Source organism: Terrapene carolina, unplaced genomic scaffold, assembly GCF_002925995.2.
Source record: "Terrapene carolina triunguis isolate 2854851 unplaced genomic scaffold, T_m_triunguis-2.0 Scaffold96, whole genome shotgun sequence".
NCBI classification, from domain to species: Eukaryota; Metazoa; Chordata; order Testudines; family Emydidae; genus Terrapene; species Terrapene triunguis.
In genome coordinates, this window is record NW_020664447.1 from 49,833,451 (window position 1) to 49,855,893 (window position 22,443).

General features: G+C 41.1%; 1 protein-coding gene across 1 annotated transcript in view; it reads right to left on the reverse strand.

Moving 5' to 3' along the window:
• Positions 1-5,946, reverse strand: part of STXBP6 (syntaxin binding protein 6) — a 217,808-nt gene extending 211,862 nt beyond the window's left edge. The window contains exon 1 of the mRNA XM_026651529.2: positions 5,873-5,946. The gene's annotated coding sequence lies outside the window, so the exon portion shown is untranslated. The remainder of the gene's footprint in view (positions 1-5,872) is intronic.
• Positions 5,947-22,443: the final 16,497 nt, after the last annotated feature.

Sequence of the window (22,443 nt, forward strand, 5' to 3'; positions counted from 1 at the left end):
TCAGAAAATTCAGTGTAAAGTTGACACCCATGTCAGTGTCAACTTTAAAGGGTATTAGCATCCACGCCGAATTTCACAGCTTTAACACAGAAGTGTTTACATTATTTTTTAAAATATATATATATAAAAAGTTTTGTAATCTAAACATTATCCTCTAGGGCCTAGCAAGTGCAAACACATATTCATAACCTACACCAAGGGTAGTCAATAGGCAGACTGCAGACCAAATCCAGAGTGCCAGACACTTTTGAATGGACCCTGACATCTTTTTATTCGCTTATTATCATTATTGGGGGGCTGTGTTATTTTCTCTGAAGTCTGGACCTTGACTATACCTTGACCAAGAAACTGGAACTTTGACAAAAAATGACTACCCCGACAAACAGCATTACAAAGCCAAACAGACCAGCACTGTGCTAATGAATAAAAGCCAGACAACAAGACCAATCTAGTTTCATCATGTAAACTGAAGACTAAACACTGAAAAGCAAGAAGAGTAAAAAATAGTATCCAAAAAATCTAATTTGCTTCCTTTATTACTAATTTTTAAAACTCAGTGCAATTGTCAAAGGATGTGAAGTCTCATGCAACATGCCAGACCTGTTGCATAAATATTACATCATGGAATTTGTGAAATTCCTTCCTGACCCTTCTTGTTTATAACCCAAAACATGGAAATAATAGCCCTCATTTTTTTGTCCTAGCTAATGTAATGCAGATATTCTTGTTTAAGTATCAAATCCCTTTTTGAATCAGGCTTCCTCTGAGGTTGAGGATGGAGAGGTCACATATGGAGCAACTGCTTGTGAAAAGTGTTTGCCCAGGTAGGGCTTGTCAACACTACAAAATTAAGTCAACTTACGATAAGTCCACTACAATCTCTTGCTCCTTCTGTTAGTGGTGTACGTCCTCACCAGGAGTGCTTCCACCAACTGAAGTGGGGCATTGTGGGACACTAACAGCTGGAGCCTGTCAGCCCTGCCTGGAGCTCACAGCTGGCCCCCGCCGCAGCTTGGGCTGTCAGCACCGAGGCAAGGGGGAGAGGCTCCACTTGTCAGCCCCGCTCAGGACTGACAGCCAACAGGTGATGTAAGTAACAGTGTCCACATGGACACTGTGCCCCCCTAAGTACATCGATATAAGCGCTACACCTATTGTGTAGGTGCAATTATGTCAGCGGAGCGGGGAATTACTTCGGTGAATGCAGCATTCTAGTGTAGACACTGACATAATTAGGTTGATGTAAGCTGCCTTGGGTCGACCTTTAGATAACATAGGGTATTTTGTCTTATTTTTCTGGTGAGTTCATTCAAGACCACAGTGATTGTCTAGTTTCACCCACATAGTTGTGTTGGGGCACAAAATATTGGTTTAGTTGTTTTCTATTAAACAGGTGCCTAGAAGAGGTTTTAAAAACAAAAAAACAAAGATGTATTGTTAGTGGTAAGATGTTGCATTGCCCCCAGGTTGTAGATCTCAGTTACTTGCCTATTCACAAAAAGTTAAAGTGGAAGTTAAGCTGCCTTATTTACATTCACCAGTATAGATAGGATCAGTGTGGTTGTACATACAATAACTCCTCACTTAACATTGTAGTTATGTTCCTGAAAAATGCAAGTTTAAGTGAAACGATGTTAAACCAATCCAATTTTCCCATAAGATTTAATGTAAATGCGGGGGGTTAGGTTCCAAGGAAATTTGTTTTGGGCAGACAAAAGGCATTATATACTGTACTGTGGTTGCGAAGTGCCCCTGGCTTACCCCACATAGGCACAGCCCGCTGCAGGCAAGGACACTAGGAATCACCTTCGCAGCAGCAGTGGCAGCTTCCCCAGAGAAGAACAGGCGCGGACTTTGCTGGGGGATGCTCCAGGTGCCTCTTCCTGTCCCTGCTCCACTCCAGGCCCACCTCTTCCCACCCCCACTCCACCTCCTCTCCGGAGCAGCCACATCCCCGCTCCTTCCCCCCAAAAGTCCTAAGCGCCGCCAAACAGCTGTTTGGCGGCACTTAGGACTTTCTGGGAAGGAGGGGGAGGAGCGGAGATGCGGCACTTCCCTGCTCCTCCCTCTCCCTCCCAGCGCTTCATGCTTAGGGCTTTCTGGGAGGGAGAGGGAGGAGCGGAGACGCAGCGCTTCCCCGCTCCTCCCCCTCCCTCCCAGAAAGTCCTAAGCGCCGCCAAACAGCTGTTTGGCAGTGAGGAAAGCGCTGGGAGGGAGGGGGAGAAGGCAGAGAAGAGGAACTTGTGCAATGCTTCCTTGTAAAGTTGCTGCTCTTCCACAGAATTTTACAAGCAGTGGACAGAGCAGGCAGCCAAACGACGTTATAAGGGAGCATTGCACAACTTTAAACGAGCATGCTCCCTAATCGAGCAGCTATGTAATTTTGAAACAACATTAAGCGGGAGGATGTTAAGTGAGGAGTTACTGTACAGAAATCCACCATGTAGGTAATAATAATAATATATGGAGATATACCTATTTCATAGAACTGGAAGGGACCCTGAAAGGTCATTGAGTCCAGCCCCCTGCCTTCACTAGCAGGACCAAGTACTTATTTTGCTCCAGATCCCTAAGTGGCCCCCTCAAGGATTGAACCTGGGTTTAGCAGGCCAATGCTCAAACCACTGAGCTATCTCTCCCCCCAAGCTGGATTTGTAAACTGTCCAGAGTGTATAGCTTCAAGACACAAATTAATTGGAAGATCTACGAGTGCTTCAACTCACACACCTCTTGAGCTCCACAATGTTCCTAAGCTTCACAGTCTAGGAAAAGTGGGTCCAGGAAACACTTGGCTGTCTTTGCCATATACACTACAGAATTGTACAGCTAATGTGATATCAAGACTACGGCAGCCTTCTGCCTTCTGTTCTACATCAAATCGGGGGGGGGGGGGGGGGGGAGAAAACACATACAAAAGCTGGGATGCAAACATTTTTGTCCAACACTGCTGAGAACAACCTTAAACAGACCACTCTCTGATGTGCAAATGCCAAAGTTGGGAGGGAGGGAGGGGAGAGAGAAAGAAATCCACCACTACTTTAGATAGCTCCAGAATACACCCAAAAAAAAAAAAAAAAATCAGAGCAACAACAGTAATTACAGTTATTCTATCTAGATTCATCAGTGAACAGGCTTTTATTTATTTCACTCTAGAGAACATGTACATAACATGTAGAAAATGGACCTGGCATGTTTGTTTGTTTGGGGTTTTTTATTGGTGGGGGGGGAGGGGTTGACAGACAGGGACACAGTACATTCCCCTCCTCTTATTTGTTTCTGAATGCTATAGTGTAACCTATTAAACACAACAAAGACAATGCAGAATTCATGCACTTCTCAGGGAACATTTCTCTTTTAAAAGTTCAACTGGCCAAAATATATAAAGTTTGAAGTGTCATGGGAGATTACAAAGACCACCAAAAAAAACCCAATCATCACACAAGAACTCCCTAAACAGCTAATTATTTTCAACCCATCGTCTGTTTTCAACATGTACTGCTGAAAAAACATGAACCTCCTCACCGGAAAATAAGTTGAACTGAGTCTGAGCCACAAGAAAAATCTACTTATCTTAGGGCCTTTTCCAGAACACATCATTATGTTATCTCTGAATGCAAGCACTGTAACTTTCATTTTACTGATCAGGATCTTTGCCCCGGAAGGCAAACAGACATACCAACAACTCCAGGAAGTTTGTTTGTAGGACTAATTCTTAGAGATAATGGCTTCCACATTCCCCCATCACATTCCTCCCTTGGCTGAAGGAGCTGTTAAATTATCCAGTCTTGGCAAAAAGTGAGGAAAAGAGCTTCCTATTTGAACATCTATATGGTTAAACCATCACTGGGGTTTCTTTTCTGTTTTCTCCTTCAAGGGGAATTTATTTTCTTTTGAGGATGGTGGTTAAATGACATTAGGATAGCTATCTACACCTACAAAGAACACTGCCATTAAGAGGACACAGGAAAATTACAGATATGGAGGGTGGGGGAAAACAGTCTCTTGCTAAATGTCCAGTGCTGTTTAGTCATCCAATTTAACCAATGCTATGCCTGTTCCTTTCCTATCACCGAAAGGAGAAAAGAAGAGAGACAGTAGATTTGAATGACCTCCTCCATAGAAGTGTGCTGCAGCCTTGATTAGATATACCTAGCAGAGGAGGCTCAAGGTAATGCACTGCCCATCCTCCAATTTCAGTAAGGGGAGATAGAAGAGTCTATTTTTCCTTGTGAATAGGAACAGCAGAATACCTGAGGAGGTGCCAGCACTCTTGTCAGATGACCTGGGATGAGAGTGTCTTTTAAGAATTTCTCTGTTAAACTGCAGAGTATTGAATTTGTTAATTTCTTTGTTAAGTTGCAGAGTGTTGATAACATCACCTCTGCCTCACAATAAAGTTAGACAAAGGATAAAACGAAGGCATTCCTGAGAGATAATTCACATTAGCAGAGATGAAGGTTAAAAGGGAACATTCAGGTGACTAACTTAAGCCACAAAATGTAGACAGGGAAGGAACAGAATGACAGAAGTGAGCTCAATTTTTTGTTTTAAATGCAAAGATTCCATTGCAGTGTTTTGGATCTTAACAGCACCAATGAATGAGGCTTACCAATCTAGTGGCACTGTCCACACTAGATGAAATGGAAAACAGTGAACAAGCAACATAATGGTGAACAAAAGTAACCTTGACAATCAAGTGCATTGTTTTAACATGTTTTATAAGTAACACACAAATCAGTTTAAAGCATTACATACTTATTTTTATCCTTATCTTTATCCCTTTAAGAATCTCACCAGTAGGAGATGAGGGAAAATGACCATTGCTAGACTGCATAATCATATCTGGAACAGTTCCCTACTAGCAGTCTCTACGTTTAACAGTCCTTCTCTGCTATAGGAGAAGCATATTTAGTTACTGAGCAGAAAGATCCCAAGGAAGTGGGAAGGTGAAGACCACAGGAGCCTTCTCTCCCGCTCTTCTTCTTGGTCCCTCACTTTCAAAGCCTTAGAGTGTAGAGGCCAAGGGTAGACAAACTGGGTCACACTCTGATCTTGGTTACGCCAATAGCTCCAGGGACGCTGTCCTGATTTCTATGGGAAGTGCAGCCAATTCCAAACTCTGAGCTGGGGTGTCCGCCTTCCCAGCTCCCCACCCCCACGCAAAAATCTCACCCCATCCCGTGTAACTAGCAAACAAACACGTTGCAAGAAAAACAAAAGCCAGTCAGCCACTAGAAACCTAAACTATCCGCCTGTAAATATTTAACTTTTGCTGCAGTAAATACCAACACAGAAATGCTGTCAGCCTATATGGCTCCGACCCCACTGACTTCAATGGGAACTGTAACACTGACATCAATGGGACAGGATCTGGCCCTTAAAAACGCACCATCCCAGGCTGATCTCTCCGCGCCAGAGGCTGATCGCAACACGTAACAATGTGGTTTTCCTAGAAGGAAAGCCGGGCTGCGTTTACACTGGGATAACGAACCCTAGCGCGGGCCACAAAACCTCCCCAGCCCTTCCACGACAAGCACATGTGGGCTTCCAGAGGCGGCTTAATCCTTCACTCTCGGGACTGCTACTTCTTCATACTTCGTGGGAGAACATCGCCCGGCAGCGTCCAAACCCAGCACACCCGGAAAGAAGCGAACCCAGCGGGGCAGCCACTCACCGGAGCCTCTGCACCACAAGAACTTCAGGGCAGCTCAACTGCCTGACACAGGCTGCTGCCAGCAAGTTACACTGGAAATAGCAACGCCTCCCCCGCCCTCCAGTAACTACTGCAGCAGCAGCCCTGCCACGCCGCCCTGCCCGCGTGTAACTCCCGGCTGCAGCGGGGCAAGGCAGCAGTGGCCGCGGGCAGACCTACCTTTGTGCCCGGATCCTGCCGCTGCTCTCCGGGCTGCACGCGCTCTGCTGGCGCTCCGGCTGCCAGCCAAGGGCTCTAGCTCGCCGCTCCCGTACTCGCCGGCTCCCGCCCCGCCAGCCTCCCTCACTCACCCACCCACACTGAACCTCAGCGGCTGGGCGGCCACCCAGCTGTCAGCCCAGAGGCGCGAGTGCAGCCTCACGTGCGGATGCTGAGCCAATCCAGAGCGCGAGACTGCCCCCCTTCCCAGCCCATGTGAATTGTGATCGCTCCAAGAGCTCACTTCGGGTTTGGGACTTTCCAGGGGAGAGAGAAGGCGCAGGATCCCAAGTGAGCAGGGTTGAGAAAAGCTAAAGGAAGAGTAGTTGCCCTAAAAGGGGTTTATTTCTCAGTCACCCCTTGAAATCAATTAGAGTTAGCTGCCTAAATACCTTTCAGGATCTGGGCCTTAGACTCAGTAACGCTGTGGTTAAAAACTGGAGCTGGCCAAAAAAATCTATCCAAACTTTTTTTTCCCCAACAAAATGGCTATTTTGACAAAACAGAAATTTTCACCAAAAAAAAGTCCATTTTTAAAAAAAAGGCACAGGTTTTTAGTAAAAAAAAAAGATATATTTTGGTTTTTCAACGAAACCCATTTTAAACAAAAACATTTTTGCTTTAAACAAAATTTTGCAATCTGCACTATAGTAATTGCAGGATGTGGCCTTTGTTGACTTCCCAGAAAAGGAGGTTTATTGGTACAGGAGCAGCTTAGAGGAATAGCGTCTTAAGCAAACACCTATGAACGTGAGTGGCTTCACAAATGAGTTGCATTCAGGGAGACAACTGGCATGTTTGCAGGGCTGGGTCTTAAATGTGGAATTAAAAGAATTTTGAAGAGGTCGGAAATCCAAACAACATGGAATTCATTTAGAAAATGTAATTCTAGTTTTCTGTATCGTAAGCTTCACAATACTAAATTTGCTGAGAAAAGCTGACATTATATCCACCTAGTGACAGAATACAAATCAGTATGGGAAGGAATTTTTGCCTTATTGAATGAATTCGGGGACTGACTCTTAAACAGCAATGGATAATGTTACGGTAGGAAGACACAGTAACTACCAATGTAGGCCCTGATTCTACAACCTTTTCTGTCTGCACGGAGCTTCCATTTTAAGGTCCACCTGCGTGGAACAGCTTGCAGGATCAAGACCGTATTTTGCTACAGTACTTGTCAACTTACTTTGATTATTAAATTAGAAGATTTGTCCTACTTTTGGCGTGTCCCATGTGACATGATATTAGCATACAATGTCACCGTGACATCAGTTCCAATTCAACGTTTAAAAACAGGTAAACCAGCTAGAATGAAAATCTTGATCTGTTTTCATGTCTATAATGTTAAGAGGGTACTTTGTAATGTTTTCAGTTGCATCTTTTTTTTATTTTTTACAGCATTTGAGGAGAGCTAGTATTTAATTATACAGTTTTAGTCACGAGTTTTATATTTACAATCATTTTATCTAACACTGCACACTAAGTTCACTAGCCACTTAGTTCAGTTTTGCTTCTTAATCAACTACATTTCCCACTAAAGTTAAGTGAAGCTTAATCATCGATCATTAGAGGGCAGGATTGGGCCCTGTATCATTACAATCTGTTAGATTTTCATTCATTTAGGACTCAATCCAACATCAATGGAATCTATGGAATGACTCCCATAAATTTCAGAGTTTTGGATGGGGGCCATGGAAAACATCCAACCTAGCTGACTCTGTGTTAGACTCTGTAGCAGAACCTCCTCCAAGTGTCTGACCTTCTCCCATTATGTACTGGGGACCTGTTATTTTTCATTTGGCCAGCACGGTCCTTCCGTTTTCCCTGTAGCGTGAGATTAAACTCTCAAATCAGGTCCTTTCTTTCTGGGACTCTTATTGCCAATACAGCCAGGTGTTTCCAGCACTCACAGATTTTTGCTCTAATGCACAGCTTTGGAAGGAAGCCAAGGGCAACTGGCCAGGACTTCCAAAAGGGTAAAGCCACATGCAGCCAGCCAAAGAAGCTAGCCCTCCTCACATTGCTATAAAATGCAGTATTGCTGACACCAAGAAATCAAAAGTCAGGCCTCAAAAACGATGAGATTGGCATAAAAATCGTGAGATTTTTTCAAAATAATAGATGTTGTATAAATTTTAATTGCTTTCTGGTTTTCTAAGCCTTTAAGGTACACCTGGGTCACATTTTCAGACTGTTCTCTTCAACAACGAGTGCTAGAAACTTGAAATCAATGAAATTGAGGAGCCTAAATACCTTTGAGGGTCTAGGCCTTGCTTCTTTTTAAAAATGAATGCTAAGATTTCATGTAATTTCATCATTTCAGGAGCGGAGGAGAAAAACATCAAATATCATGAGAACTGACAATACTGAAAATGGCAGTTTTCAGCCCTATTTTACCAGCTGTCTACTTTTTTCTTCCTTCATTTCTAGTTCTTTTCCTCATAGGTTCCCTTTACAATTTTTATATGCCACACCTAGAGAGGTGAGTGTTATATTTTATGCGTAAAAGCTGCATCCCAAATCCAGCTGCTACTCTTCTCACCTGCAGTCTTATTGCCAGCTGTTACCCATATCTTTCAAATGTCCTTCATTTTTACCTCCATCGTCTATTGACCTTATGGTATCTCACATTCATTAGTTAATTATTGATATCAGAAATGTTGAATCATGAAGATGAAGTTCTGTTTTGCATGCATAAGAAATTAATCATCTGTCACTAGCACTATTACTTTTGTCATGTGCTTGATTTTGTGCCTGTGTTCCACACTTGGGCATTGCCAGACTGAGCTGTATTATGTGGCCTACCCATGGTTCTCTTTCCACAATTGGAGAAATTCATTTGAAAGTATAGATTCAGAACACCAAGGCTGTCCAATAGACTTAGGCTTTGATCCTGCAAAGATTTAGGAACACACATCGTTTTGAAGTAGGGGGACAACTCAACTGTTAAGTTACTCTTGTGCCTAAGGGTTTGCAGGACAAGGGCATGAGAGCCAAACTCTACCCTGACCTGTGCTTTCTGTTTCCCCATGAAGTCACTGAGACTCTTCTGAGTATCTGAGAGCAGGATCTAGTCTTTACTACAGAAGAAGCAGGGAGACTCAGGGAACAGCTGCTAGAGACTCTACACTTCCTCCAGCAGCAGGAAGTCTCGGAAGATGCTAACTGGTGGTCCACCCCCTCTTCCAGAAGATGACAGCATACTGGGGAAAGCCACTCACAGCTTGTTCCTGGCCTGTGGGAACAAAATTTCTTTCCTCTTCTTCCTGGGGATCTCCTACTTCCTCCCATTGCATTAGACCTTATTGCATCACCTCAGTGACTCTGAGTGCCTTTTTAGGGAAGAGGATGGGAGGATATAATGTGAAGAATCTGTTGCATTATCCATGTCAGCATTTGTGGTGTTTAGTAGAAATGTTAATAATTTCTGCTCCTTTTATTTCTCTCTCTCTGGAAGGACTTCTTTTTGGGGAGTGTGGAAGAACACTAATAAGATGCAGCACTAAGAAGCAATTCATATTACATAAGTAGCACTGTGGAGACTCTGTTGTGCCATTGCACAGCCCAGACAATAGTAGATAAGCAATCTTGTAAAACAAGTCTGCTGTTCCATCAAGGGAATCTGGTGTAGCAGCATCCTAAAACAGAAGAGAGACGCTTCAGTACTTGTAATATCAACAAGAATTATGAAAATCAGAAGAAGAAATGTGATTTGGGTATGAATACGAGCTATGGAAAGCTCTGACTGGCTATCAGTTATCGGTTTTAGAAAATGGAAACATTTTATTCGTTCTGATTGGTTCAGCTGTTAATTGCAGGGCTTGCTTTACCAACTGATGGATCTAGGTATAACAACATTTCTGAGTGACAGGGAAGTTTATTATACATGGCTGTGATGTCATGTGCCTTCTTGACCGATACCTTAACAATGCTTATAATTTGCCCACACATATTCTAATGTGATGTGTAATAAGGCAAGGTAAATACTACATAAAATTATATACCATTTGCATGGCACGCCTTTCTGTTAATCATTATTAAATGGTTATTGTCATAGCCATGTGGAGACACTAGTTAGGTATCACTGGTAGAATCTAAATAAGGACTTAGACACAGATATGTTTTCATAACAGTTTGTTGCACTTTTATGTTTTGGTGGTTTTGGCTGAGGGCATGGGGGTAGTCCGAGTTCGTGTCTCAAATGCTTATAACCTAATCATTTGAATTCATTAAAAAAAAACCAACCTTCCTATCAGTGCAGAATGGAGGAAAAAGCAGACCATGCTAGACAGATTACTGTAGAGGATGTATTAAATATATGTATAATGTTTTATTGACTCTGTGGTATCCTTTTTAAAATTGTTTTCCAGTTTAACTAATACAAACATATTCCTTTTCTCAAAGGGAGCTGTCTTCTCCAATTGAAAATATAGCTTTGAACTGAAAAAACACTAAGAGTCTGATGGGTATCAGAAATTTTTTGGTTCCTTTCAAAAACCTCCTGATTTGTTTCTCACTGTTGTAATGATTGATCTCCCTTAACTTTTTTTGTATTTCTTTTCATAAAAATTGCAAAGGATGTTTGAAACAGCATGGCTTTTATGAGGAAGAAGGAGCTTAAAATCCAGCCGATGATAGAAAACATACAGCATAATATAAATACATGAAAGAAGGGAGAGCGTGTTGAAGTAGCTTTCTTAAATCAGGTAGCCACATTTTATTGGTATTACAGTACTGCCTTTCACATTGCTTCTGAAGAGCCAAGTTTCACTTTGACATCAATTTTCACAGGTGCAAATGACAATATTAAGATGTCTACCTACCTTAACAGCAGCGTATGACAGAAGTCTCAGTGCTGCCAGTTGTGCTGACAGCTGATTGCAGGCATTAGTGGACATTCTTCAAAAAAAGTTCCTATTTTCTAAAAAGGATTTATAAGCCAAAGTCTTACATATAGTCTTGTGAGAAAAAGAAATCCACAGAGAATCATGCTGGAAATTTAATGTTTTAGAGCAAGCTATTAATGCCACAGAAGCTATCTTTTATAGAATATCAGGGTTGGAAGGGACCTCAGGAGGTCATTTAGTCCAACCCCCTGCTCAAAGCAGGGCCAATCCCCAAATTGTCCCCTCAAGGATTGAATTCACAACCCTGGGTTTAGCAGGCCAATGCTCAAACCACTGAGCTATCCCTCCCCAGTTACAGCTGGAAAGATCATATCAAAAAAATCCATAAATGGGACATCATTGAAAGAATAATTCCTGTTGATATGAGTGAGAGTTCTGGATGTGAACTGAGGGCAATATGTTGCCCTAAGTATTAGAGCAATAGGTACTTTTCAAGCTGACAGGCATGAATACTATATGAAATTCCTTTAATGGAAAGCTTGATTGTCTGGCAGTTTAAATTCAGAATCAAGTCAAATAAAATCTTATCACTTTACTTCTAATCACTGTCCAAACTTCACAATACGCTGTGAAGTCAGTATTATCTTCTGAATTTTATAGATGGGAAAGTGAAGTATAGAGATGTTAACAGTCACCACTGAACATACCAAGTGAGGGATGTTACGCATGTCGCCACCGAGTGGCTAAACTCTATAATACAGTTTAGCATTTAGTTACTGCCCAAGACAGGGCCAATGCTACTCCCCGCTACACTGCTAGTTTTAGCCCACTTGCTCAAGCGGGGCTAGCATGTGTCTATCTACTAGCACTGGGAAACATATTCTCAGCTGCAGTGTAGACCTACAGTAAGTAGCATTAGAATCAGGGAACTGGCTCCCTGACATCACACCATCCCCACGCTAAGCAGATCCACGGCACAGGAGAGAATAAGCCTCAAATTGCCATTGAGAATTTTATAAGAAACTAATATTATACAATAACTCATTTTAATTCATTATCATACTGTATTTTTTAAACTGCAACTAAAGAAACAGAAAAGGTGCAAAGAGGCATTTTATTGTAGACCAGCAATTTAACAACTATTGAGGATTCTGCTTTGTGTGTTAGTATAATCCACCTCAGCCAGGAGACACTCATGCTTTTGATGCTGACGTTGGAACTCTAAAATATCACTCTCACCAAAACATTCCAGCTCGTCTCCATCTCTCAACAGGATTCTGGAATTAAAACTTTCATCCAATTACACACAGCAGCTCAGCCTGCATCAACCAGAAATCAGAAAATAAAAGCTAACAACATGCAGGAATTCATGAGAAGCTTCAAGATCCTGCCAAACTCCACTCTCTGGGACTAAACATTATTGTTTTAATGATTATGTTTACCTATGCTTCCACAGCCAGTTTTGACAAAGATACAAGAAGACAGTTAAGAAAAACTGTTCCAGGAACAATTGTGCACAGCTACTTCCTGAATTATTTTGTTACCTTCATTATGTCTAAAAATACTTTAAAATAGTGTAGACACAGACTATTAACTTTTTCCCCCTTTCTTTTTCTATCAACCTCCAACTCCATGCCCTTTGTCAGAACATGTCCAGCTGAAAAATTTCAGAGATCTCAGTATCATAGATCTCACCGAGCTGCTTGTTATACCTGTAACTAGATTCAGGGCTGCTGCTGATGGAGAGTCAACCCAGAGTGGGGTTCCAGCAGTGTAAAATGTCTACAGACTTCCCTCTGCTGAGGGCTTGCAGCCAGATATAAATTACACTGGCCAGGATGTGTGGGCAACGCATTTGTTTAGCATAAACCCCCAAAGGTTCGGTTGGTGGAACCCCAGTCCCAGCTTAAAGCAGCCTCAACTCGGGGAAACACTTGAGGGAAATTGGGTGGTACAAACTCCCCTAGATGCAGAGGGACTGTTAGCTGAGGGAAGCGCAAATAACACACCTCAAGGCAAATTCACTTTGAGTTCATAGGTAGAAAGGATCAAATAGTTGCTTCTTTTTCAAGAAGTCATAGGTTATTAGTGTACATGTTTTACAATTTTATTGCACACACTAGGTTAGAACTGTGTGCATGCAAAAGAGTGTGCACATGTGCAAATTGAGTAACTGCACCTTACTACCCAATTTGAATACTCACAATGTGGGGTTTGGATGTATGCAATATGGCAGTCCTCTGAAAATTTGTCCATTAAAGGTGAAACTACCTTGTGCGGTGAGGCCTAGACAATCCATGTTTCTTTCTAACAAGATACCCCAAATCATCAGCTAACTACATACATATGTCAGGAATAATATAAATCACAACTTCTGGCTTCAAAGAGAAAGGACACAGAGGCAGCTCAGTTAGATCAAGCAATAGAAACATATAAACCCCTTAAAAGGCTTGTTAGTTTCAGCAGAGAACAGCAATACACATATATCCATACCAGTTCCTTAGTTACAATATGCATCAAAATCATATATTAAATTACAAGAGAATGTCAACACATACACGGTCCAATGCACAACCTGTCCAAAGCATTTTAAAATCAATTAGCTGAAGCATTCCTCTTCATGGTTTTTGGCATTTACTTCAAGTTCTGGCAGATAAATTATTAGGGTATGTTTTGCACTCTTGGTTAGTCCACGTTTCCTGAAGAACCTAACCAAACCAGACTTGTGAAAATAGGCAGATATGCAGAGAGAGAGAGAGAACCAATAGATGCATAATCTTTTCCACATTTAAAAAAACAACCACCACATTTTATCAGAATGGTTGGTTTAGTCTTTCATTCCTTGGCTGAATGATTTCAGCTTATAGCACCCACGTACAATTTTGTTCCATAGGATTTTTAGGTACAACAAAAGTCAGTGCATTCAGTGGCCATAGCTAATATTGAGAATCATGGAAGTGACTCTAGACAATTTAGGAGAAGACCATTACAGTTGGTATATATACAAGACTGCATTTGAAGGAGTTTAGCATGAGCACCAAAATATACTTCTACAAACGTTGCTCTATAAATTACTAGAGCTACCATCTAAAGGAAGGCTGTGGAATCCAAGGGAGGTTGTACCCATCATTGGAGGTTTTTAAGAACACCTGTGAGGGGTTTATTTGGTACTGCCTCAGCACAGGCATCTGGGCTGATGACCTCTTGAGGTCTCCTCCAGCCCTACATTTCTATAATTCTATGGCAATACAAAATTGTCTGTGACTGTTCAAATTTGAAAGCCAATTTCAATATAACCATGTTCATGGTCTATGATGTTTGCTTTTGGAAACACTTAAGAACTTGACCATTGCTACAATGTATAATCAATTAAATCTAATATTTAAAGTGGGGTTCTACTCTGAAAAGTTGCTCTGTAAATAATGGTATTATTATTCTTTCCATCACTGCCCTCACTGACACATGGTCATTGTCTTCATTGGGTTTAATTAGGTGGCACTGGTTGGAACTGTGATGCTGTGTGTAAGAAAAGTGACCGTTTACATCACTGTTGTTACCACTGTTATACAATTTCCATAAATCTTGTACAAAGTATGTTATGTAAGGCATCAATGGAAAAGTTACGACTTGCTAAGCATGATTATCCTGTTTATATGCATGTATCATCTTTGTATCTGAAGTTAGGAATATTGGCTACATACTTGTATCTTAAACGTGTTGTATTCCTGGGAGACACCCCCAGATAGATTTACATTAGGGCTAGACAGCTATGTGATCATGGCCCATTAAGGATACTCAGCTCTCACAATGAGACAGTGAAGAATCTCAGACGCCCAGATGCCTTTCCTGTGGATGGCTTAGACAGCAAGAAGCCAATGACAACTCCCTGTGATTCAGCAAAACATGTAGAGACATGTGATATGATCATGTGACCCTGGACTCCATCTTGGGCCATTAACTTTCCATGCACATGGCAAAGGATATAAAAGACATCTGAGACACCTCCATTTTGCTTCTTTCCTGTTCTAGTTCTCTGGATTGTGAAAAAAAATTGAATACTTTTCATGCTATGAATTATTCTCTCTATTTGCAAATTGATGATGTAGCACAGACATAACTAAGATGTGAGGGTATGTGTAGAAAATGAGAACACCTGAAAAGAAGTTATTTTATATATTTTAATTCATTATTCATTCCTGCTCCATTTGTAGGACAATTGTCTCCTAGTCACTTTGTTTTAGTCTAGTTACATAATTTTTGCTTCACTATCAGCAATTTTTAACTTGGATAGTTAGGGTAAAGTGATGGAATAAAATATCTTTCCATTGCAAAAAGCACTTTACTGTCAAAGTCGAGACAAGCAATATTTTGAGATCAACTTTCATGGGCTCTCTATGTCAGACACAATCAGTGTTGGAGATATTTGTTATATATTGTGACTAAAGCTAGAGGTCTGCTTTGGTTTTGTATTTGAAAAAGAAAAAATGTTCTGTGTGAACATTTATTTTAAGTCTTAATCCTTTTCCCATTCACTTCAGTGGGATTATATTCAGGCAGTCAACCAAGTATAATAAAAACTATTGTATATGAAGTGAAACATAAAGAAGAATACCATCTCTGTAGCTAAACTTAAGTAGGGTGGCATCTTGTGACCCTTCTTCCCCCTCTCCCCCAACAGAATCTTTATAGTTACTTCCTCTTTGTTTAAATGGTTTTTCATTGGTGGATATGAGTGAAGAAATTACTTCCTAAGGACAGGAATATGAAGTGTTTGTTCATGTAACAGTTTTCATATAAACACAGCCCAACAAAATACTGCACAGCTATGGGCCAAATCCCAAGGACCTTTTTCTGCTTTTTCTCTGTCATCTTATAGGAATATTTTTAAATTGTCCCATTGTGAAGCAATAAAAAAATGCAATGAATAAGGGCAGAATAAAAAAATCCAAAGAGATAATAAAGGGCATATGGGAATGCCACATATTACAAATTCCAGATAACCACTTTCTGTGTGTCAAGAGGTTAACACAGTTCAAACTAATAAAGCAAAAAATTGTCTAATTTCTGCAGCTTGCACAGACTAAGATAATCTTCTGAATACTCAGTGAACTGTAACCAATACTTTAGGAATCATCCTTGACAGTCAGTATGATTTCTATGGCTAAAGTGTTTTACCCTGCTTAGAATTGAAAAAAAAAAAAGTTTTTACTTGATATTTACTCATACTTTAGTTAGGAAGAAAGTAAAGAGAGTTTGCTTGAGCAAGGATGTAATAAAAATTGAGAAAAGAACTCCTAAACTAGTGGTGGGCAACCTGCGGCCCATCAGGGTAATCCGCTGGCGGGCCACGAGACAGTTTGTTTACACTGACTGTCCGCATTGAAAAGATGTCTGAGTAAATATGACTCTCACATCCCTTATCACCTGAAACACCCCTCAGATTATCCTGTTCTTAAGGATAGGTGAACTAGTTCTGATTCAGGCTGGTATGTGTTTGAGGCAGGGAGGAGTCATTTGAGAATGGAAGACGAGACTCGGGGTAGAGGGGGGGTGTTCCTTTCAGGGCTCAGGGAAGATGTTTTGGTTGCTTGTTTTTGAAGCACTTCATTTTACTGATTGACTTATTTTCTGACTGTGTGTCTTCCTAACTGCTGAGTAGGGTTTAGCAGAGATTTTACTGTTTCAAGTTTTTCTGGAGCACTGGCTGAAAATTAAAATACTGGTGTTTTGTTTGCTATATAAGCAGATTCCATCTGGAGGCTCTTCACAATAAGAAGAGTATAATTTAGCATATCTTGATAATGTGCTTTAAACCAAGCATTTGCATTTGGGGTTATCAGCAGAAATAATTCATAAATAATTCATAAATTAGGTGAAAAGTATGAACTGTATCTCCCTTGCCTTTCTGGTGTGATAGAAAGCTGCACTTCAACAATGTCAATACTTCATTTAATTCTCTTTTCATTTTGGGGTTTTTTTCCTTGCAAGTCTGCCAGGGAAAATTATGCTTAAAACAGCAGCAGGTTGGAGAGTCTTCATCCTTTATGTAAATTATACATTACAGCAAAATACTGACACAGTAGACAAATTTTCCTTTTTATAAACTCTTAAAAGCCAAGGTTTTCCAGGGATCTAACTTGCCCCTGGACTCCTGGAAGATTTGTGTCTTTAATAGGTCCAGCCAGGTGCCCCAAAATACTCACTTGACACACCCCCACCCCAGGTGCCCTAGAATCAACCTTGTCTGAAAGTTCTGTCCATAGCTTGATGGGCTGCCTAAACTATGAAGAAGATGAGCAGATGAGTTCTGTACCAACTGGAGCCTGTGCATTGTCTTCACATTTAGCTTCAGATACAGTGGATTGCAGTAATCCAGCCTGGAGGTGACAAATGCCTGCATCAGTATGACAAAGTCCTTATCCAGGAGGAAGGGGCAAAGTTCCCTGGGGAGTTGGAGATGAAAGAATGCATCTTTAGACAATAATACAATTTGTTCATCCAGATTTAGTGAGGAATAAAACAGGACCCCGAAGCTTCACAGCATCACGTAAGCATTGCCTGAGTTCAGCTTGAGGTAGCTGCTCTTAATCCAAGAACTGATCTGTTGTAGGCAGTGTGACATCTTAGTGCAGTGACAGTGGTTTCTGTCCCCAGGTGGAAATTTAAAGCATGATTTAGATATGTTTGTTAAAATGCAAATGATATTTTACAATAATATCCATTATCTCTATAAAATATAAAACATGGTTGCTTTATGTTTAAGTATTTTTTGCTAAAACCGACAACAGAGATTGATTATTCCATGATCACTTTTTTTTTTACATGAACTCAAGATGGGCATTATGAGTATGACTGAAGAACTGAAATAGTGTTATCAAAATCTGTTTTGGTGTGGAATTAGGTATTTATTTTAAAGATATATTTAATTCTTCATATTAAAAATCAGTAAAGTAAGAAATATGTATAATACATAATAAAAAGTGATGTATTTTGAAGAAAAATTCCACAATTCTTCTATATTCAATATCGCTAGTCTGTAAAATCATACACGCAAAACAGTAACATTTTTTCCTACATCTCTTCCAATGAGCGTTCAAATAGCATCACCATCATGATTTCTGAAGATGACTTGGATGGTTAGTTTTAACAAGACATTTTAGAAAACATAGTACCTCCAATATTTAGTAAGCTCTGAACTACAGTTGAACCTCAGAGTTACTAACACCTCAGGAATGGAGGTTGTTCACAACTCTGAAATGTTCGTAACTCTGAACAAAGCATTCTGGTCATTCTTTCAAAAGTTTACAACTGAACATTGACTTAATGCAGCTTTGAAACTTTACTATACAGAAGAAAAATGCTGCTTTCCCTTTATTTTTTTTTTAGTAGTTCACATTTAACATAGTACTGTACTGTATTTCCTTTTTTTTTTTTTTTTGCTTGTTTTGTTGTTGTTTTGTTTCTGCTGCTGCCTGATTGTGTACTTCCAGTTCCAAATGAGGTGTGTGCATGACTGGTCAGCTAGTAACTCTGTTGTTCATAATTCTGAGGTTCTACTGTATAGCCCTGATTGAGCAAAGTGCATACATGAAGTCATTCACATGGTGAAAGTTAAGAATGAAGAATTATGGAATCCATAAAAATGTAGGTCTGGAAAAGAATTTGAGAGGTCATCTAGTCCAGTCCCTGTCCTGAGGCCAGACCAGGTATACCTAGATCATCCCGAACAGGTATTTGTCTAATCTATTCTTTAAAAACCTCCAAAGATGGGGATTCCACAACCACCCAGTACTTAACTATTCTATTCAGAAAGTTTTTCCTAATATCTAAGCTAAATCAACGTTGCTGCATATTAGGCCCATTTTTTCTTCTTGTCCTACCTTCAGTGGATATGAAGAACAATTGATCACCGCTCTCTTTATAACAGCACTTAACATATTTGAAAACTGTCATCTGGTGCCCCCTTCATCTTCTTTTCTCAAGACTAAACACACCCAGCTTCTAAACCTTTCCCTAGTTTGCTCATGAGAATGTCAAAAGCCTCACTAAAATGAAGATTTATCATATCTGCAGCCTCCCCCCCATCCTCTAGAATATCCTGACGTAGAAGGAAATTAGGTAGGATTGGTATGATTTGCTCTTGACAAATCCTTGTTTGCTATTACTTATAACCCCACTATCCTATATATGCATATAGGTGTACTTAAATACTTAGCTAAATTGGGACCTAAGCCTTGACAATTGTCTCAGTTACTTAGTTGTGCCACTCATTAGGGTTCCAAATAAAACTATTTTGCAGTGCTTAGGACATATCTAACACGTCCCTGGCCACCGCTTCCCGCAGCTCCCATTGGCTGGGAACGGCGAACTGCGGCCATCGGGAGCTGCGGGCGGCCGTGCCTGCGTTGATCAATGTAAACAAACTGTCTTGCGGCCCACCAGCGGATTATCCTGATGGGCCAAATGAGGCCCATGGGCCCCAGGTTGCCCACCACTGAGCTAAAGACTCTTTGAAGTGCACTAGAGATTTTGCTATTATGATTGATTTTACATAGTAGTTGGATGCCTTTTATGGTGCTGGATAGCTGTATAAAACCCTAAAAATAGATTGCTTAACCAGTAAGTGAGATCTCTAAATTCAATGTGTAACAATGACTGCATGATGTTACATAGCAAAAACAGTATTACAGGTAATGAAAATGTGATACACAGAGTGCTGTTATAAGGCTGGTCTTCGCTTACTGGCCCCAGACACATGGGTCAGAGTAACAAACAGTTATACTTCTGTTACATGGCAGGGGTCAGTACTGACTGACTTCAGTGGATAAGTTTACATGGCATTCAAAAATCCCTGGTAAAAATTAAAGACCTGTTGTAAACCAAATCTAAACAAGGGCAGAAATAAGGCTGATTTATCATCCTTGCGTTACCTAGCTGTGCACGAACATCAAAACATAATGAACACCTTGTGTACTGCAATGCAGACCATAGCTAACCATATCTGGGTGAATTAAGGATGGGGTACTAATTCAAGTTCTTGACTTCCAGTGGTATAGAAGTTAACAACAAGGTATTTTACATGATTTTTAATCTTGGACTCTTGCATCCTGAGTGAAAAAAAATGGAAAGTACTTTGAATTGGAAATACTTCATAAACCGCTTCATAAGCTACTGTGTCAATCATAAGAACTATTATAGTATGTGTCCATACTTACAGGATATATTTTTCCTTAGATCATAAACCATTGACAGACTTAGCTTTAAAGCAAAATGAAGCAAGAGAAGTGTAAAAGTTTTGCTCTTCAGTGGTGGTAAAGGCAAAAAATAGTTACAACTACTGAAAAGTGTGTTAGCCAAGTGTATAATGCATTATACTGTTTTCCTTCCCAAAGGCTCCGTAGGAAGGAGAGCCTAAGGGTGAAATGCTGGCCCCATTGGAGTCTATGGCAGAACTACCAGGATTTCACTTTAATGCTTCATCATAATATTTATTCCTTGGTGAACTAATTAAAATAAGGAAGAAAGCTGAATTTTAGCCATGACAATATAGGCTATGGTACAAGTATAAGACATGGTAGCACATAGAAAGATTTTTATCCAGAGCTCTTCGTCCTATACTTTGGAAGCTCAAAAAGCCACCTGATTAAACCTGAACATATGCTTCACACTAGGGTGACCATATGTCCCATTTTGGCTCCGACAATCCCTTTTTTAAGCCCTGTCTCAGCCGTTCCAACTTTTTTGGCAAAAAACTTTTACTCAGTTGCCAAGAGTAAATGGGAAAAATGCTCACTTCTGTCAAAAAATTGGGGCACGGAGGAATGTGTGTGTGTGTGGGGGGGTAAGCCGGTGCATGGGGGAGGCAGGACTTGGGCAGGGGGCAGGCAGCTTGCCAGCAAGCAGCAACACCAGCCCCAGCCTTGCCCGGGGTCAGGCAGGGCTCCAGTGAGCAGCAACGCCAGCCCCGCGCAGGAAGAGGAGTGCGAGGGTCAGACTAGTGGCTTGGGCCAGCCCCACATGGGGATGGAGGCTCAGGCAAGTAGTGTCCCATTTTCCCTTTGGGAAATATGGTCAACCTACCATTGTGATATATGCCATCATATGCCAGCAATGCCCCTCTGCCATGTACATTGGCCAAACCGGACAGTCTCTACGCAAAAGAATAAATGGACACAAATCAGACATCAAGAATTGTGACATTCAAAAACCAGAAGGAGAACACTTCAATCTCCCTGGATACTCAATAACAGACTTCAAAGTGGCAATTCTTCAACAAAAAAACCTCAAAAAAAGACTCCAACGAGAAACTGCAGAACTGGAATTAATTTGCAAACTGGGCACCATCAAATTAGGCCTGAATAAAGACTGGGAGTGGATGGGTCACTACAAAAAGTAATTTTCCCTCTGCTGATACTCACACCTTCTTGTCAATTGTTGGAAATGGGCCACCTTGATTGCACTGGCCTCATTATCACTACAAAAGTAATTTTCCCTCCCTTAGTATTCACCCCTTCTTGTCAACTGTTGAGAATAGGCCACTTCCACCTTAATTGAATTGGCTCGTTAGAACTGACCCCCCACTTGTTAAGGCACCTCCCATCTTTTCATGTGCTATAATATATATTCTGCTTACTGTATTTTGCACTCCACGCATCTGATGAAGTGGGTTTTAGCCCATGAAAGTTTATGCCCAAATAAATTTGTTAGTCTCTAAGGGCAGGTCTACACTACCCGCCTGAATCGGCGGGTAGAAATCGATCTCTCGGGGATCGAATTATCGCGTCTCGTCGGGATGCGACAATCGATCGACGCTTGTACTCCACCAGCAGAGGTAGGAGTAAGCGCCGTCGACGGAGGAGCCGCGGAGGTCGATTTGCCGCTGTCCTCACAGCGGGGTAAGTCGGCTCCGATACGTCGAATTCAGCTATGCTATTCGCGTAGCTGAATTTGTGTATCTTAAATCGACCTCCCCTCCCCCCGTAGTGAGGACGTAGCCTAAGGTGCCACAAGGACTCCTCATTGTTTCTACTTCACACACTCTCTTTGTAAGACCTAAATGAAGCAGTGGAGCTTAGTAGACTCCCAGCTTCTCAAACACCAATTTCAGCAGGCCAAATTTAGAGGGCCCTTTTAAAACTTTCATGTCTGCTGCAGCAAAGAATGCTAGAATTCCCAACAGTACACTCACCACAGATATTCCTGCTATTCCTGATCATGAGACCATTAACCTAAAGCCAAGTCCTGTGTATTAATTGGTTTTAAAGCCTTCCCAGCATAGGTCTTTGCTGCCCATGGGGGAGACATCCTGCAGGAGATAAATTAATGAAGTATCCTGGAGGGAGGGAGAATTGAAGCCGTTCTTATTAGGTACCTTTGGCACACACTCTGGCCTTGAATTTGGGAAAAGGGCTCCACAGGCTGCAGTTTTCACAATTGATAAAGGTGCTTTGCATTTCTATAGCATGTTCACTAAGGACTGCAAAAAGTATGTCAAAAATATAAATCTCCACAGCACCCTTTTGAGATACGTAGTGAAGATAAAGAAGATAGCTGTTCCCTAAGTTGGTAAATTGAGGCATAAAGATGTTAAATGGAAACCAGGAAGCCTGACCAGCTCCTGTGGTTAACCACCAGGCTACCCTCCCTCCCCTTCATACACTCTTTGAAGGGAACTCAATAAAA